Source organism: Medicago sativa, chromosome 8 (assembly GCF_051527215.1).
Source record: "Medicago sativa cultivar Bolivia chromosome 8, Bolivia_mono, whole genome shotgun sequence".
Lineage (NCBI taxonomy): Eukaryota > Viridiplantae > Streptophyta > Magnoliopsida > Fabales > Fabaceae > Medicago > Medicago sativa.
In genome coordinates, this window is record NC_140756.1 from 68795303 (window position 1) to 68815775 (window position 20473).

The 20473-nt window shown below is 31.4% G+C and overlaps 1 pseudogene; it reads right to left on the bottom strand.

The window, feature by feature from the left end:
• Positions 1-3115: 3115 nt before the first annotated feature.
• LOC146900912 (disease resistance protein RLM3 pseudogene) lies at positions 3116-3598 on the bottom strand (annotated as a pseudogene).
• Between the last annotated feature and the right edge of the window lie 16875 nt (positions 3599-20473).

Here is a 20473-nt window from a genome sequence, read left to right on the forward strand (position 1 = left end):
AAGTTATAAATGGAGAGGATTTTTACCCGTTTATGGCGTGTGAGGTTGAGTTTTTCTAGTCTTAACAATTACCACCTTGTTCCTTCTTAATTGTCATTTTTTATATTTTACACAAACCAAAAATATTTTACACAAACCAAAACAATCAATAAATGTTACTACTTTTAATACAATTGTTTTTACTTTTACTATAATGACCTTATTAATTTAAGAGTAAAATATGTTTTTCGTCCTCATAAAATTAGCGAATTTTGGTTTTCGCCCCTATAAAAAAAATCCACCGTTTTCGTCCCTACTTAATTTTTCAGTTACCGTTTTCGTCCCTCCCGTTAAGTCAACTAACTGTTGACTAACAGAATGCCACTTGGCTGTGCCACGTCACCATTCAGTAAAATAAAATAAAAAAAATCAGATTTTTCTATTTTTTTTTCATTTTCGTTTTTATTAAAAAAATTGTGTTTTTTGATTAAAAAATGTTTGATATAAATTGTGGGTGAAAGCAGAAAACCCTAGATCTGATTTAGAAACCAGTCTTGTTCACTCTCATCTGCAACAACGCACTCTCATCTGCAATATGTGTAGATGTTTTTTTTTTTGGATGTAATCTTATGCTGATGGAAACTAATTAAGATTTGGAGTTATGAATTAGTTGGGATGGTACTTTTTTTGGGATGAAATCTTCTGTTGATGCAAACATATGCAGATCTTGTACTATAAAACTTATGGCATATTTGGTAATCTTATGCTTATGAAATGAAGTTAATTTTCATTCTTACTCAATTTCAATTATGTCAAAAAAGCATATTTTTTGTGCTGTTAATGCTATTAAGCTTTTGATTTCAAGTTTATATGGTAGAAGCCAAATATATATAGTTTCTTCCCATTTACTGATACAATTGCTCAATAAGGTCATGACACAATAACAATGTGTGTTTTTGAATCATTTTGCACATGTTGTACATAACAACATTCATTGAAAATTGCATAGAAAAAAATAGTAAAATCAGATTTTTTTTTTTTTCCAATTGTTTCTTATTAAAAACGAAAAAAAGTAGAAAAATCAGAAATCTTTTCAATTTATGTTTCTTTTATTAAAAACGGAATAAAATAGAAAAATTATTTTTTTTATATTTAATGCTGACGTGGCATGCCTAGGTGGCATACTGTTAGTCAACAGTTAGTTGACTTAACGGGAGGGACGAAAACGGTAACTGAAAAATTAAGTAGGGACGAAAACGGTGGATTTTTTTTATAGGGACGAAAACTAAAATTTGCTAATTTTATGAGGACGAAAAACATATTTTACCCTTAATTTAATATTTCATTTCATATAGTTCTCACTCCGCAATAAATATCTAAGGGTAATATTGGTAAAATAACATTTAATGTTGCATTGAACTTGGAAAGTGACAGTTAAATAGAAACAAAAATTTTCTCTAAAAGTGACAAATAAAAAGGAACGGATGGAGTAACATTACTGTACCAAAAAAAAACAATTAACATTACTTTTTTTATTGAATGAAATTAATGTTACTCTTACACTTTAGAAATAAGTCTCATTTAAAGTGTTGAAATTCATAAATTTCCTTCAAAAAAGCAAGTATTAGAAAATTGTTTATTTTTTTTTTTAAAGAAGTAATAGAAAATTGTTGAGAATAGAGTGTTACCAACATTTTATCGATGCTCCTATAAACCATAAACCAATCAATAGAGTTCGTTGGAGTTGTAAATACACAAGAACATGTATCGGACTACAAAACTAGTAAACACACAAGAACAAAATGCATAAACATAATCACTTACAAAACTCGATGTTATCGGATAGGTCAATCGGTTGAACTGATAACTAGTTAGGCTCTCTCTCAATTGGTTCAATCACAGTTCGTTCTCTGTAGCTCATAACCAGATCATTAATTTGGGTTGACTAGTTCAATTTTTCAATTAATCTTCGTTTCAATTGTGGTTTAACCATCGAACTATGACCTGGAGGTCTGTCAATTTGATCTCCAGTTTGACTTTTAAAACATTGATAGAATTAGAATAATGTTGAAACTATAGTCGCTGTTGAAAGTTAAATCGTAGCAACATAGAAAATTAGCAAAGAAAATGCACACACAAAATTGATTACGAAATTCAACTCAACATGATCTATCTCTTGGAGAGAGCAACACCACTATCAATCAAAAAATTCAAATCAAGATTACAAACAAAATCGTCTTAGTTCTTGCCCCTTTCAATGTTCTACATGTACATTAAACAAAGAACTAAAGCGTTATTCACTCTATTTTCTTTCAAACCATCGATCCCTTACACTACATGTACATTAAACTATATTATCAACTATATATATAGTTGACAATCTCCATCAACATTTAACCTTATCCATCGATTACTACGGTGCTTGCAAGAATAAACACATATGCTTGACAGTTGACACACATTCACAAAGAGGACAAGTGAGATATATAGTTTTAATTGATGATATCAGCCAAAGACCATAAAATAACGTTGCAAATCCTTCCGCAACAGAAGTATCTATAAAATTGACAATGCAAACCAAAGATATTATGCCTGCATGAACTGGTAAACTGTTTATCTACAATGTCTGACTCAGGTACTTCCTTAATTTTGGAGTGCACACTAAAGCTTGGAAAATGGCCATTGTTGAAAATGGACAAGTTTAAAATCTAATTCTTTATTTTATTGTTAAACACTAATTTAAAAATCCTAATATGAAACTTATGATCTCCCAATGAAACTATTATTTCTGTCATGTAATAATAACCTTAATGTTTATATCATATGGCTGCACTGCAACAGTTATGATTCATATGAAAAAACTAACTTTGCCATCTATAAATCAACAATTTGAAAGGGAACTATTAGCATTGCACAAACTACATATCATAAACAAAAACTAACTTTGCCATCTGTTTGGATTGACTTATTTCAGCTTATCTACTGACATAAGTACTCGTGACATTGTTTACAAATCTTATGGAAACATCTTATGACATGTTTGTTCATAATCTCTCCAAAATAGCTTATTAGAACAGTTTGAATGAATTTATATTATTTATGTAAACAAGCACAAAATAATCATCAACAAAGCATATTAAAATGCAGAGAGAATAAGCAAGTAACCTGGAGTCTCCTCTTTTGAAATTCTGTTCAAAAGAATTTGAAAAGCTTTACCAAATTCACAAGTTTGATGACGAACTTCAGACGGATATACACTGTAGAACACAGGCAGTACCAACTGACCTATGGTTCTATGACACTCCATTATTTTCACCAACTCGTTAAGACACCATGACGAATCAACGTAATTTTTTGAGAAGACGACAACAGAAATTCGAGAGTTTTCGATTGCTCGCAGTAGCTCCGTTGAGATGTGATCTCCTCTTTGAAGGGACTGATCGTCCATGAAAATTTCGGAGTTTTCAAGAGAGGTGTAGAGATGTGAAGTAAAGGATGCGCGAATATCTTCGCCTCTGAAACTCAAGAACGCATCGTACTTTAATTGTCTATAGAGATCCTCAATCATTTCCTGATGTTTCCATATTGAATCGGAAAGGGAATTTGTTGGAGAAGACATGATGATTTAGTTTCGAAACATGCAATTTTAGAAACACGAATTAATGCATCAAATAAATTGTGACAAACAAGAAATTTGAAAGAAACATCAAAGACACAACTCAAGAATAGAAACTCCAATGAGATTACAAGTTTGATAGCAGCTCAATTTTCATAGTTTTGTCTAATCAGTAAGGACCTGATCGGTCTTTCTACCTCCCTTTCACCGAGAAAAAGCAAAGATCGACAACTTTCGTCAATCTGTCTCCTCCTAGTTTGGTCTTATCACCCACTTACTTGTTTTAGTCATGACTAGTTACATTTTGGTCTAATTTGAAGCATGCCCAATTGCAGTAGTTGCAAAAATTATCTGACTAGTTAGATTTTGTGAATGTAAAGCTTTTGTCATTCAAATTGGAGCAACTGTTGGTTCTTATCCATTGATTCGTTTTGCAATTTCTGTAAAGTTCGGATTAGAAGTTGGTAGAGCACCAACCATATTCTGTGAGTGGTTGGGGCTCAGCAAATTTTCTTAGAATTTTTCAAGGTCCTTGGCCCAAGTGCAGTATAAACTAGCAATTTATATAGAATTAAAACTAATAAAACCATGACATACATATTGAGAAATGAAATTTATCTTAGCTTAATATAATAAAACTTATGCTTTGAACTTGTAATAGCTAAGGGAGAGAAACTGAGAAGGAAGAGGCGTGTGTATACCATAATAATTCAAGCAGTTTATATGTCCCACATCAGAAATGTGAAATAACTGATAGGAAGATTTTCTTATAAAATAGGAGTGTAGATCTTACTCAAAAGACATCGAAGGATGTTACATGGTGAAGTTGTCTCTTTAATTGTAGTGTTGATATAACCATTCATTGTGCGGGGGTAATTCCGGTGGAGATTACAAGTGACTGCGTTTTTTAGTGTCACTTGGAACTTCTATCGGTAATGACCACCGTCTAATGATCGGTATATTTTCCTCTTTTTTAGAATTTACGTGGTTACTACACATTAAAATTCGATTTAAAGATCCAACATAAAGTGAGATCGACATAAGTTTAATCTAATAGAAGAGCTTATATAAAAATAAATGGAGATTGTCATTATAAAAGAGGTAGACATAAAAATAGGAGTTCGGGTATGCTCCATTTATGTTAAGTTTTATTTACTCCATTTAGGGTTTGGATGCAAGACATGCGGCAAAAAAATATCTAACGGTTGAGATTTTAAATTAAAAAACAATAAAAGGCTGTTGTGATATGAGAGAGGAAGGGAACATGATTTTGTTTGTTATTATTATGTATTTTTATTAAACTCCATTTACTCCATTTAGGGTTTGGATGCAAGACATGCGGCAAAAAAATATCTAACGATTGAGATTTTAAATTAAAAAACAAATATTTGTTTAATAAAAATACATAATAATAACAAACAAAATCATGTTCCCTTCCTCTCTCATATCACAACAACCTTTTATTGTTTTTTAATTTAAAATCTCAACCGTTAGATATTTTTTTGCCACACGTCTTGCATCCAAACCCTAAATTGAGTAAATGGAGCTTAGCCTAAATGGAGCATACCCGAACTCAAAAATAGGTGGTGGATCCTATCATTAAACATAAGTTTAATCTACTAGAAGAGCTTCTCTCCATTTATAAAAATAAATGCAGATTAGGTGGAGATTGTTATTATAAAAGGAGCATGATACATGAACCACCTTAGGTGGCATGTACCACTTACACCTCCACATAGAATTTTGACATGTGTTCAAGTGGGTCCCACACACAAAAAAACTCAACTTTTTTGACTCTCCCTCTCTCTCAAGTTGTTTCCTCTTCTCTCTCAACAGACCTAACCACTATCATCGCCGTCTCTGACCCCATCGCCGCCATCACCCACCATCACCGTCGTGTCAGATCCAAAACGACAGCAACAACGACGACCATATCTACTACTCTTTCTTCTTCTTCGTGTTATTCCGGCCTACTCCGCCGTTCCATCCTCTTCTTCTCCTTCGTCCTTCTGTCATCATCGCCGTCGTCCATCCCTCGTCGCCTCTACCCACTGAAAAACAAACCAAAACGCATAGATCTGAAAAAACAAACCAAAATGTCGTGATGGTGGTGACCCAAAACATATATGAGGTTGAGGACACCGTGGTGGTGTTGACCTAAAACGCCGGCATAGATCTGTCATTTTTTTCTCTCTTCTTTTTCCTCTTATTTTTATTTTTTATCTGTCATTTTTTTTTTGTTATGTTATCATTAAAAGAAACTGTTCTTGTTTGGTAAAAAGAAATATGTTTTTGAGGGCGGCGTTGACGACGAGGCGTCGTGAAATCGCCGGCATGGTGGTGTTTGTTGTGTTGCAGATGGTGGAGTATGTGGTGGTGGTGAGAGAGAGATCTGTTTTGTGTATAGAGAGAAGGGAGAAGATGACAATAAAAGAGAGAATGGTGAAATTCCTAATATATCCCTGCCTAATTAGTGTGTACAAGAGTGGTACACAAAAATTGTGTCAACCAATATTTTCCCTTATAAAAGAGGTAGACATAAAAACAGGTGGTGTGTTCTATCATTAAATATGTTCCACCACAATTGAGGATTGTAACTTGGCCTAGTGCCTATGAAAAATATACACTCCTCTCCGAAAACACTTCGGTGACATTGGGATGTCAATGTCATGTGACATTGGGTCACAATGTCACAAGTGTACAAAAAGATAAAATTGAGGATTGTAACTCGGCCTAGTACCTATGAACAATATACACTCCCCTCCTCTTGTTCTATCTATAAAAGATATTTGCGTCAATAAAAGTAACTAGATATATTTTATTCAATTCTCTTAAAAAAATATATCTTATTCAAAATGTAAATTACATACAACAATGTTTTTTTTTGTCTTAGTTAAAATTCTATTAGTCTTGGGAGTTTATATTGTCTATTCAAAATTTGATTTTTTTTTCATAAAAATGAAACGATATTTTTTTTAAGACAAAAAATGAAACCTTATTTATTAGTACATCAAATGCAACATTGTTATGATGAATTTGTGTACAAACTCATATCGTTAAAAATTGATTGAATGTTTTTAGTACATTTATTTTATGAAATGTTCTAAATTCATAATTAAAATATGGGTTAATTGTTCAAATTGACCCAGTAATATACGTAAAATTTTCAAAATGATCCTTTAAAAATAAAAACATATACTCTAGTCTATAATTTAAGATTCTTCTTTTTTTTGACCCTATCATATGCACAAAGTCCATAAAAGTAACTTAGATGTTTATGGTGTTAAAATATAGTTATTTCATATAAAATTAGTATTTTCCGACAAGAGACAAATTATTTATGAATTTTTAAAGAATCAAACACTCAAAAAACAAAACAATTGAAATCTTGACTTAGAAATCAAATTTTTATATGATTGTTTACATAGACATCTATAAAAACACATAGAAATGATATAAAAAGTTAACGAACATTTCTAAGACACCTCTATTTATTTTGATTGTTCAACCAAAATGTGCAAAATTGTAATTTTGTCTCGAGTAAGGATATAATCACTGGTCAAATTGTGTTCTTTAATTTTGTAGGCATGGTTAGAACATCATAACAACGTTCACTGTAAAAAAAATAGTTTTAAAATGAAGGACGAATTAATTATGAATTGTTTAAAAAATTCTTAATTATGGAGAACGAAAATTTATAATTAACCATTCTAATTTCTTGTTATAAAAGCCATATTTTAAAGTCATAAACATGCTTGCAAAAAAGCATAAAAAAATTCAACATGTAGATCATTTTTCTAGACTTTTGCGTATATTAGAGGGCCAAAACTTAGAAGAATCTCAAATTATAGGGTTATAATTTGTTATTTTATTTTTACATAGTCATTTTTTAGAGTATATTATAGGATCAATTTGAACGATTAACCCTAAAACATGTGTAATTCAAAATTGATCAATTTAATTCACTAGAAAAATGTTTTTAAACAAAATAGGACAGTTATTCACTTTATTCATCCATCTACAACACCGAAAAGTTAAAAATGATGTTGTCGAGTTTAATGTCTTCAACCCCCTTCATTGTTAAACACTAATTTGAAAACCCTAATATAAAACTTACGATCTCCCAATGAAACTATTATTTCTATCATGTAATAAAAACTTAAGGTTGAGATTACAAAGTCTAATAGCAGCTGAGTTTTCATTGTTTTGTATCATCAGTAAGGATAGGCCAGGGCATGAGTATGAAACCCAAGGACCTGATCAATCTTTCTACTTTCCTTTCACCAATCTGTCTCCTCCTAGTTTGGTCTTATCACCCACTTGCTTTAGTCATGAAAACATGTCGTTGTAATGTGCTGAAAATAACTACATCCTGTCCCGGTTATCATGTATCATCGTTTAACCGAAAAAGGATGACAAATCTTAGCTGCAGTACAAAAGCATCTCACATTTCGGTTTTACCATCCCAAAATAATTCATACCTGCAACAACAGAGTACTCTTACCAACACTAGGATCACCACATTAACAAAGTTAACCTTAAATCATGTTCTGTATCCACTACCAAAAGATAAACAAATTATGCTTAAAATAAAATTTGCCATAGCTAATCTATTAACACGATCATTTTCGAATAATCTAAAGAAACTATAGTTCACTTGATGTGCCTTATACATTATTCTGTTGTTCTACTTTAGTCAAACAATTAATTTTTTTTATCAGGAATGATCTTGGAGCAAATTCCTCAAGAAGAGAATCAATGAATGAAGCAGAGAAAATTGTAAATGGTTCAATATTTGGTTAAGACGAGAAGAGGTGCATTCGTCTCTAACAGTCCCACATCGAACCTGTGTCAATAATTGACACAAAACTTTACCTATAAAACAATAGAATAGACTCAAGTTTTATAATGTGGTTGTTCCCTGCATATAATATTCATTGTACGGGGGTAATTCTGGTGGAGGTTACAAGTGATTGTATTTTTTAGTGCACTAATTTCATTGTCACTTGGAACTTCCCTCGGAATCACCAGCCCCGTCTAATGACTGGTATATAATCCTCTTTTTCATTTGAGGAAGAGTGTTATGGACATTCTTTAACACATATTCTCTAATAGAGTGAAATTTATGTGGATATTACATTTAAAAAATGGATCCAACATAAAGTGATAATATTTAGTATTTGTAACATTTTATACGGGACCTAGGAACAACATACACTTCTTGTGTTCTATTTATAAGAGATATTTGCATCAATAAAATTAACTAGATATATCTTATTCAAAATGTAAATTAGATACAACAATGTTTTTTTGTCATAGTTAAAAATCTATTACTTTTTGGAGTTTATGGACCCATTTGTTTTAGATTTTAAAAAAATGTATTTTTAATTTCTTTGTATTTTTTAAAATGGATTTTTTTTTAGAAATTTACTCAAAGATAGTAGAAGTTATTTCTATACAAATAGGTAAATTCAAATGAAAACGGTTTGAAATGAATCGTGTAGGTGGAAAAAGAAGCTCCTAAAATAACTGAACCCAAAGTTTTGACCCCATAAAAATAGAATAAAAGGTCCAACAAAATAAAATCCTCAAGGTGCTTATTCTGATTTGAGATTTACGGGTTTCCTCGCGCGCCCTATTTTTTTTTTCAAAAATGTCCTCGCGTTTTCGGATTTTATAATTCGGAATGGTGTTTTTCTTTGTTATAGGGTGAAAAATGGAGTAACGGATTTTTACGGATTTTGTAATCCGGAAACTTCAAAAAAATAGGGCGCGTTACATGATGTTTCCGGATTACATAATCCGAAAACCCCCTAAACACCCTTTTTCATGGTGAAACAGTTCGGATTATATAATCCGAACTGTGTCAGCACAAATTCTAAACATGTTTGTAACATGGATAGTCATTTTAGGGGCAATATTAATCTACATAACTCTCATCCTTCTGTTTTTGAGTCATTGTTGTCTGTTCTTAGTCAAAAATCGGGTTTTTGGGCTACTTGATCGGATTGCTCCGAAACTTCCCCAGAAAATCAGAAAAAATTCAAGGACCATGACTCCCTTAGAAGGGACTTCTTACGAGATTCCGCCCCTCAAAATCCAAAATTCCATCGTTTAGACCCATTTTTCATTTTTTTTTATTTTTCATATTCTCAGAAAAATCCGAAAAAATTTGCATTAGTTTTATTTGATTTTTAGAATTTTTTGGTGCTATTTTTATATTTTTATGATTATATTTGACAGGTTTTTAGCATTTTTTACCTATTTTTTTGTTGTTTTTAAAACTAAAACTCAAAACTGCTGAAATGTGAGAGTCTAATGGCTGATTATACATAAGAATTGTCCGGATTATAAAATCCGAAATAGTAAACATGAATCCGGATTTTAAAATCCGGAATGCACAATGGCATTTTTAAAAATTTACAGGGCGCGGAAGAAGGCCATAGGGTGGGAAAAGTAATTCTCTTCTGATTTTATAGGCACACTCTACCTTTGACTTTTCATTTTTTTAAAACGCTCATATATTTTTTTTTTTTATGTAATTCACACCCTCATCTCATAATACAGCATAATTACATGTATAATACACATTATCTATTGTTTTTTTTGTTACAACACACATTTTCTATTGTAGTATATCGTAAATTTGTAATTTAATTTGTACAATTTTAAAATATAAATATGTATAGCAAACAACAATTAAACATGCAGTGTACAAGCTTGTATCCCGGGAGCTTACTTGGTTGAATGTTGATGCTTCAACTTTGAGGTTTTCAGTTCAAATCTGACAGTCAGATACACATCCCGTTTCAAATTATAAGAAAAAAAAAATTCAAATCACACTTATTAAGAAAATTAAAACATAAGAGTTTGGAATATTACTTTTTGTGTTTTCTTTGAAATAAGTTTTATGGGAAGATGTAAAAACAATTTTCATTGGCCATTGGTTATGCAGAAAATGGAAAAGAGAGAAAATTGAATGTAATTTACGTTTAATTTCATGAGAATAAGTAAAATGTTTTTCTTCGAAAAGATGGTTTTTAAAAAGAAAAGATTAAATAGGATAAAAGTTTATCATTTTTGCTTATAGTTTGGAACAAAGAAAGTAAGTTATTTTTTTCCCCTTATATTTTGAAGTATTGTACATTACAACATGAAGTTTACAATATGCACCACAAATTTATATTTTACTGTGAAAATTTCACAATTGAAGTTGAGTTGTTAAAATTTAATGGAATAGACTGAGACATGGTAAGCGTTAACAATCAAAAAGATTAGACCATCGTAGTAAAGAAAGTACCAAGACAATTTATTAATTTCTAGTTGTTAAAGCAATAGTCAACATTTGTTTTATTTGGGGCCTAACTCAATATAGTAGGTTTTAAACACTTAAATTTTTAGATTTAATTGCACAATTTAAAAAAAAAAACTCTTATCGTAAATTAGAATATCAATTTAGAATTCCTCGTTACAATTTTGCTTAGAAATTTTGACTTATTACCTGCAATATTTTTTGCTCGTTCTCGGCCACTACCAATTATTCACTCAATTGATTTCATTATGAATTCATCCTTCTAAGTTTGCATTTTCTTTATTTCGTTTTTTTTTCTCTCTGCCATCCAATAATCTTTCTTTGCTAGTCATTATCTGACAAGCCTCAAGATACTCACATTTCTTATAATTTCTTAAATTTCTTGCATATGTTGCATTTGAAAATTTATCTTTAATGTCATTGTTATGTCGTCAACACGCTACAAATACCTACGAATTCTTGCCGTGGAATACTTGGAGATGAGATGTCTTGTATTCATGGACGTTTTTTGGATAGGATTGGATTGTTGGGCAAGTATATGTTTATGTATGTTTTCACATTATTCATGCAGCTTGTCACTGCGACTTCTACTTCCATCTTCAATAAAAATAAAAGTGATTTAATCTCTTTTCTTTAACCACCCAAAAGGCTCGTCCGTTGTGAGTGGTTATTAAAATTTTGATTTAATAAGATGTCGAAACAAAGCAGAAACATAACTTCATATATATATATACTCTTTTAAAAAATAAAAACTTCATATATATAAAAAGAAAAAATCTGGAAGTGCTTATTAAATCGTAATTTTAATAAAATAGGTGTTTCTTCTTTTAAAATTTTGCGATATTAACACGGTAGCTAATACTCTTAATTTTATGAAGTAACCTATCATCACATCAATTCCATCCACATCACACTCCCAACCAAATTTCTCATTTGAAAATTCTACTCCTAAACTCATCTTTAATTACAACACTCTTTTCACTTTTTGTGATCACCCACAAACAGTACTATCAATCAACTAACTTTTGACATGTTTTGAATATTAAAGAAAATTCCAAAACAAGGAAAGAGCCTCCTCTCTTCAGATTTCCTTTTCCGAAATTTTTTTTTTCTGCCCCTATGACAAAAAAAAATGATACATCTGCCCCTAGTTGAAAATTATTATCGTAAATGCCCTTGTTCTTCATTTGAAATGGCGAGCATGTCATTTTTTTCAAACTTCCTCTGCAAGCTTGCAGGCTTTTCCTGTACAATGAATTATTTAAAGTTTTCTCTTGTTCTTACTTTGAAATGGCGAGCATGTAAATTTTTTTTTTCCCCGTGTTCCATATCTAAAATGGCGAGCATGCCATTATTGTTTTTTAAGTATTTTTTTTCTTGCTGGTCCTTTCAAATGGCGAGCATGCAATAATTTTTTTTTTGAGTATTTTTTGCTGCCATATTCGCTGCACATTTAGGCAAAAGAGGAATGCTTGGGCATTGAAATGGCGAGCATTATGTGTGTACAATTCAAATGGCGAGCACTGCCATGTGCCAATGCATCCATTCATTGTGTTTGCATATTGGAATGCATCCATCCATCCATTTGAAAAAATACTCAAAAAAAAGGATGGACAATTGTGTTTGCATAGCGAATATGGCAGCAAAAAATACTCAAAAAAAATAGCCTTTGATAATTATTGCATCCTGTACATTGTGTTTGCATAGCGAATATGGCAGCAAAAAATACTCAAAAAAAAATTATTGCATGCTCGCCATTTGAAAGGACCAGCAAGAAAAAAAATACTTAAAAAACAATAATGGCATGCTCGCCATTTTAGATATGGAACATGGGGAAAAAAAAATTTACATGCTCGCCATTTCAAAGTAAGAACAAGAGAAAACTTTAAATAATTCATTGTACAGGAAAAGTCTGCAAGCTTGCAGAGGAAGTTTGAAAAAAATGACATGCTCGCCATTTCAAATGAAGAACAAGGGCATTTACGATAATAATTTTCAACTAGGGGCAGATGTATCATATTTTTTTGTCATAGGGGCAGAAAAAAAAAATTTCTTCCTTTTCACAACTCACTATCATTTTTTTCTACATTTGATAAATGCTAGAGGACCTATACTTTGGGGGACAAAATTTAAAAAAAAAAAAAAAATGGAAAGGGATAAGCTTCTAGTTTTTACACTTATTATTAGTCATTAACCTATTCTACTTAGACTTGTAGGTTTTCCTTTGTTTAATTACCTCTTACGTGTAGTTGATCAGATTATAATCCATTCCACATTTTTTTGAGATATTAATTTGGCCTCAATAATTATAATATTATTGGTTTCTGTTTTTGATGTTTGTTTTGTACTACATTCTACGTGTGAAGTTTATCCATCGTTTGCATTATATGCTTAAGGCTTGTCAAAGGTTTGGTGAAGCTTATTCTGTTCATGGGAGCTTGTAAACAGGGCTGAATATCAATTATTAACTGATTTTTGTTTTATTTGAAATTTGAAACAAATAACAATTGTATTTTCTCTTAATAAGTACAACAAGGTAAAAAAGTTGTAGACATTTAATATGCTGGTACGCATATTCAAATCGAATTCTACTTCCCTACATCGTATGTGTGTTCAAGTGAAGTGCTTAAATATTTGTGATCAATCAAATATTTTTCGGTAGTCATGGCCTCATGGTTAAATATCATTCAGATAAATAACTTAATCAAATGTTTATAGTATTATTAAGTATTTAATATATGGGAAGTGCTATACATAATATTTCATCCATAAAATTTGAATTTGAAACCTTAAGGGTGTGTTTGGATGGAGGGTTTAGAAGGGGAGGGGAGAGGAGGGTTTGATTTTCGTTTTTAAATTACAGACACTATAAAAAAAAATTAAAAATTAAAATAATAACCTGATAAACGATTATATAATACTTCAATCACACCTAATTTATTTTAGAAAAACATGTTATATACTCTGTAATTTAAAAAAGAAAAGTGAGCCCTCCCCTCCTTTCCCCTCCTAAACCCTCAATCCAAACACACCCTAAGAGATTGGAATTTAGTTTCACTTTGAGACCTTACGAGGTTATGAGATTGGATTTTAGTTTCACTTTATCGTGTTGGTTGTGTTTTATCTTGGTCTTCGGGTGTCAAACATTGATTACGTTTGAACCTTTTTAACCGGTGATATCTTATTTTTTCTTGGGAAGGGAAAAAGTAAGCAAAACCCTTGAGAATCGAGGTCCGGGAGTTGTTTTCGCTACGGGAAGGTGTTAGGCACCCATAACGACTATAGTATCCTATAGGAACCGTCTTTAATTTCTACGCGCGCGCTTTATTTTTAAATGCTATTTTGAAAATGTTTATTAAACCTAAGAGATATTCTAAGTGAAGAAATTGGAGGGAGAAGAATGTTTTTGGATTTTTATTTTAGTTGAATTGAAGGAATTTTGTTCCTTGCCTGTGTACCCGTTTAAGGGATCAAATCCACCGTAGTTCTCTTCCAAAAATGTTTTTGTTTTTGTTGGTTGATTTTAAGTTTGAAAATTGGAATTTGAAGAATAGAAAGAGGCCTCAAGGGCATGAGATTGTAAAAAGTGGGGGGTGAATTAGTCATTTGCAAAAGAAGTCAAATATGATTATTTTCATTGAATTTTGATTAAGAAAATAAAAAAGGAAAATTCAATGGGATTTTGATCCCAAGGTTTATTTTGAAAATGGTTTGGGTGATGTTATTCACATTTTTTTGAAATTGATTTTTCTAAGTGTAAGGCCTAAACATACATCTAAACATACAATCCTAAACATACATCTAAACATGCATATTCTAACTATATAGTGATGTGTGTGCATGTGTCGGTGCTTGTGTCGGTGTACATCATTAGAGTCCATTGTCCTTATTACATCATACCCTAGATACATTCTATGGCCTCTTTGCCAAGAAATTTAAATTGCATGAAAGTAAAATATTACAAGAACTCCTAAATCTTTACATTCTAATTTTTGCATGAAATTGAAACTTAAAATGCAAGAAATAGGGTGGAGAGGAAGATGAAGTGTGAATGCTTATGATGAATATGAGACATGAAATGAAACGGTTAGTAACACATGACAATATCAAAGGAAATAAAGCAAGAGAAGTACTAGAACACAAAGGATAGAAAATAAACCAAAATAAAGGCAAAATGAGTGCAAACATGACTAAAATTTGTTCATAGAATGCAAGAACCATATGACCTATAATTCTCACATTCCAATACATTTTAAAGGGTTAGAATCAAATCTTGGAATGGGAATTAAGGCAACATGATTATCTTGGCATTTCAAAGCAAACTTTAAGCATATTAACATTGTTTATTTACACAAGTAACTTGTAACCTAAGCAATTAACCAAGATTCACAATTATGCAACAATATCAAACACAAACAGTGGCTAAAACTCCCTCAAATCAAGTGGCATAGGTCACAAATGTTCATCAAGCAATTTGGGATTGAAATCAAGCAAATTTTTATTCATTTTTAGCACAAAATATCACAAAAATAGTAAGAAAATTAGCCACATTATTTTTTACCAATTTATTATGTAAAATTAACACTAAAAGGTCACAAAATTATCAAGAAAGCACTCATGAATTTTTAGGAATTTTTCAGAGGTTTTTTGATCACAAGAACATGTAAAATTTTCACAAGTTTTAACAAATGTAATAAACAATTGGAAAAAAATGCTACTTATTTTTTTTTTTATCCAAATTCAACACATAACAGCATCACAAGAAAGTTAAGAAACTAGTCAAAAACACATGAAAAATTAATTGGAATTTTTAACAAAGTCTTTGAGCATGAAGGTGTGCAAATAGCAAGAAGTAGTGACAAAAATAGCAAAAACAGGGGAAATTCGCAGGAAAACCAAGCCCAAACCCAAGCCCAAGGAGGAAATGGATCCTGGATCCTTCAGGAATCAAAGAAGGCCGTTGGATTGATCCAACTGGATCAACCCCTAGATCTAATGGCCAGGATGTAAAGCCAGTGAACCAAGACTGAACCAGACCGGTTCAGTCACCTATACAAAGGCTGGTGGACCGGTCCAATTCATTATCACCATTCGTTTCTCTCTCTTCTCTCAGGTTTCTCTCGTTCTCTCTTCTTCTCACCCTAACCCTAACGGCGCCGTTCATGGTTTTCACCCATCAAACATGATTTTTGGCTCATAAACTATGAATCAACACTCAAATTAACACTGAATGAACATGAATCACTTCGATCTTGCTATCTTTCTAAAGAAAGTGGTTCAAACCGTTCGATCTTGACATTTTTGAAGAGAAAGAGTTCGAAACGTTTCGATCTATGTGTTCTTTGAAGAATGATGCTCAAAACGTTTCGATCTACGTGTTTTACACAGGTTTGATTTTGGATCTTTACGGTTTTTTAGGGTTTCAACTTTCTTTTCGAATTTTTCTGAAGCAAAACCCTAATTCGAACTACTTTCTTCACTGATTATGGATTTGAACCTCAATTGATGAAATAAACGGTGAATTCTTGGACGATTCACATTTCTAGGGTTTCGTTCGAATTTCTTTGAATCTTTTTCAAATCATTCTTCGATTCACCGTTTATTCTTGATTTCAAACCTTCGATGATGATTATGAGCAAAAAACGAGAAGGTTTTTCTTGAATATACCTGGATTTTTGAGGTTCGAACGAAGGATCCTTGAACAAGCTTCGGCTTCTTCTGGTGAGCTTCGAGACCGAAAATAAATCGGTGTTTCGATCTTCCTCTTCTTCGAACTGTGATCTTGCTTCAATTCCTCTGCTTTTCACTCTCTTCTTCGAACTGTGATCGCACAATTTCTTTGAAATTGTGCTTGAATTGCAGTTTTTCAATTCGATGATGAAGATTCGAATGTGAATCTCTGAGAATTGCAGTGAATTCACTTCAATTCGATTCAATCCTTTGTTCTGGAATTCTAGGGTTCTTCATTGTGTTCTTCGTGTTTTTGAGAAACGGTTATGATTTTGATCTGTTTGGGAGAAGAGAGAGAAATGAGAAAGTGTTTTTGCTGATTTGGCACGTTGTGTATGGATTCTGATACTGCATTGATGAATTGGCTCCTTTTATAGGCTGCCAAGTGGCCTTGGTGGCCAATGAAAGCTTGCCACCTGTTCTGGACTTGTAACTAATTCGAAACTGGACTGAAAATTTGCCTGAGGACCTTTGTGCAATTTCTGGACTTTAAGGGACTAACCTGCAAAATTGTTAAGATTCTGGACTAAAGTGTAATTGACCAAAAGATTTAAAAAGTTTGACTTTTAAAAAAACGAATAAAGAAAAGGACCCAAAAGAAAATAAAGTGACTTAAGGGATGAAAATGCAATTTTTGGAATTTTGATGATTTAAAAGAAAATAAAAATAAAGAAATAAAATTGGATTAAAAAATGATAAATTTGACCAAACGTAAAGTGAAACGATTAAAATTTGACAAAACGGACTAAAACGAACCAATGGCTTAAATGAGGTACTTTAAAGTAACCTCTCTCTGCCAAAATTTCGTGTGAAATGACCAAAATGCCCCTGGGGCTAAGACGACTGAAAATGACTCAGATGCAAATTTTAAAATGGATTTTTAACAAGGGATTAAAGCAAAACTCATACAAGCAAAGTTAAAAGACTCAGAGACAAATTTAAAAGTTTAAACAGAGTCTTGACACATGAAAAGACCAAAATGCCCCCAGGGGCAAAATTGACTCAAAATGACTAAAATGCAGTTTTTTTTTGAAATAGAATGAAACAGAGGCTTATTCAAACTCCTTGAAAGGACTCAAACAAAATTTTAGAAGACTGGAAGAAATTTTGACATAGGAAATGACTGAAATACCCTTCCATGTGAATTTTGCAACTAAAATTGAAATAAAATGCAGGGAAAGATGCAATTGATCAGAGACAGTTCAAATGACATGTAATGCAAAAAAGAATTGAATCAGTATTTTTAGGTCCAAAATTAGGGTATAACAGGTTGCAATCTTCTATCCTTACCTTTAGGGGCTGTTTGGTTCTAAAGATTGAAGGAGGATGGATAGCAATACCATGGAAAGTTTTCTGCAATTTGTGTTTTCCATGGTTTGGTTCACTATTAGAGAGGAAAGAAAGGTACTGTTTTCGTGGGGCCCATATGTTGAAAGCTTTCCGCCCCCTGATGCGAAGAAAGATTGGTGAAAGGTGTTAATGCCCTGAAATGACATATATATCCTTCATTTTCCACATTTACATTTTACCTATCATTTTTCATTTTAATTTAGGCTTTTGGGTTATAGCGTCACTTGTTTTTTGATTTTTTATATTATTACTTCATAAAATTTTTTTTAAATATATTACTGGTGCAGTGGCAACTTTTAATAAAAATTAATTAATTGCAAAAATAAAATAATAATCAAATTAATATTTATTCTACAAATATATACATACATAAGGATAGTTATGTCTTTTATGAAATATACATCTTTCTTTCCTCACATAATCTAGTCACTTTCACTCATACCAAACAACCAAAACAATCATCTAACTTTCCACTCACTTTCTACTCACTTTCTACTCACTTTCATTCCTTCAACAATCTTTCCTCTTACTATCTTTCCTACTACTTTCTTTTCTCTTCCAAACAAAGCCTTAGGCTCGCTCTTTATAAGATTATGCTTAGTGTAACGGAACCTGAGGTAGGTTAACACACCTATTTGGTTTAGATGAATTCCTACTATTTAGGAACAGTTTGGTAGTTATCTAGATGTTGGTTACACTTTGAGGCGATGGAGTGCATATGCACTATGTCGTCGTACAAGTTGAAAGGAGGTGGTTCTTTGTATATTGCTGAGGTCAGTAGACTGTTTTACATATCACTCCAAAGTGATACTCCTGACAAAATTATTAGGGAAGCTGACACATGTATGGTATGTCGAGGTGACTACCTCGATAAACCTTACCTTGACATGTTTATCATATCTTCTTATCTTGTTCCCGATGAGTCTTGATTTTCAACGATCTATTGAATAATTGGGCCGAACCTTTTAGGCCCGTACCATTACACCTAGACTAGATACATCTTAAATTTGTAGAAAATAAGATAAGATATATAGATCCTAATTAATACCATTATACTACTATTGATTATTTTGGATCTATAATTAAGTTTATGCGTATGTTATATTGGAAAAAATATATAAAATATGTGTTTTTTTTTTGGCCGTATAAAATCTGTTTTTACTTGTGAGCATTCCTAATATTTAATATTACCCTAACTATTTTGACAATACAATAACTTAATTTCTTTTATAGGCGGGAAAAATTTTCAAAAAATAAAATGAAACTCTTCATCATCATCATGATCATGATATTGTAATGCTCATATATTTGTAGATATTTTTCTAATTAATTTAGAAACAATTTGTTAAAGAAAACTGGTCATTTTTTTAATTACTTTTCTTGTCAATAGATATGTACAAATCTCCAAAACAACAAGATATGTACAAATCTACAAACTAAATGCCTGAGATTAGGAGGACATGTGATATGGTAGATGGATATTAATCTCAATGATAATTAAATTTAAATACTTTGATTATAATTTTAGAATGTAGAATATAAAATTCACATATTTTATCAACTTTAGTAATTTTTCACATATTTTAATTTTATTTTTTGTTTTTTCATACTTTAATAGGGCTTAAATATATATGTCAATTAGATTGTGAATCAAAAGTAGAGAAAAAATGCATTTAAATTTTTATTATACTAAAATGTATCCACGATACTATTTTTCTTTGCATTTTGTGTTTTATATTTTTGTTGCTAGATTATTAGAAATAAAAAAAATTATTAAGGGAGTAAAATGTAGATTTTAACATAAGAGAGGTGGGAAATGTAATTCAAGCTTCTCTTAAAAGAGAGGAGAGCATCTTTTTCTAATATGTTTTGCATAAGAGGTAAGAGGAGTGTATATTGTAATAAAAGATGTAATTTACTCTTACTTATATTATCAATTTATTTTAATATATGTGAAAAGTGTCAAGTGTTTATAAAAAGACATGGAGGAGATGCATATCCAACAACAAGATAACATGAGAGACGAATTGGTTCATATATACATAAAGATAATGTAGAGTCACATGGATTGTCGCATCTCTGTTTAACGTTGTACGTCATGTATACATAAAATTAATGCAGAGTTCATATGGATTGCCGCATCTCTATTTAACGTTGTACGTCATCATGTGACATATTTAACGTCTAAACTTAATTAAGTGGTGATATTGATTGGTGTCAAAGAAATTGAGAGACTATTGTGTTAATTCCTAAAAGTTAAAAGATTAAATTGATCATAGTTAAAAATCAAGAAGTGAGTAATCAAGTGGTTGAACTCAATTGGATTGAATAATCATTTCGTATAATACATGGAAAAATGAAAACTCCGTTCAATTTTAAGCCACTTCCGAATTATTATGTAAGGATTGATGTATTTACCTATTAATTAATTAATTTAGTGTAGTTTTTGGTTTTAGTTTTTAAAGAATTAAATTGATTTCATAAGT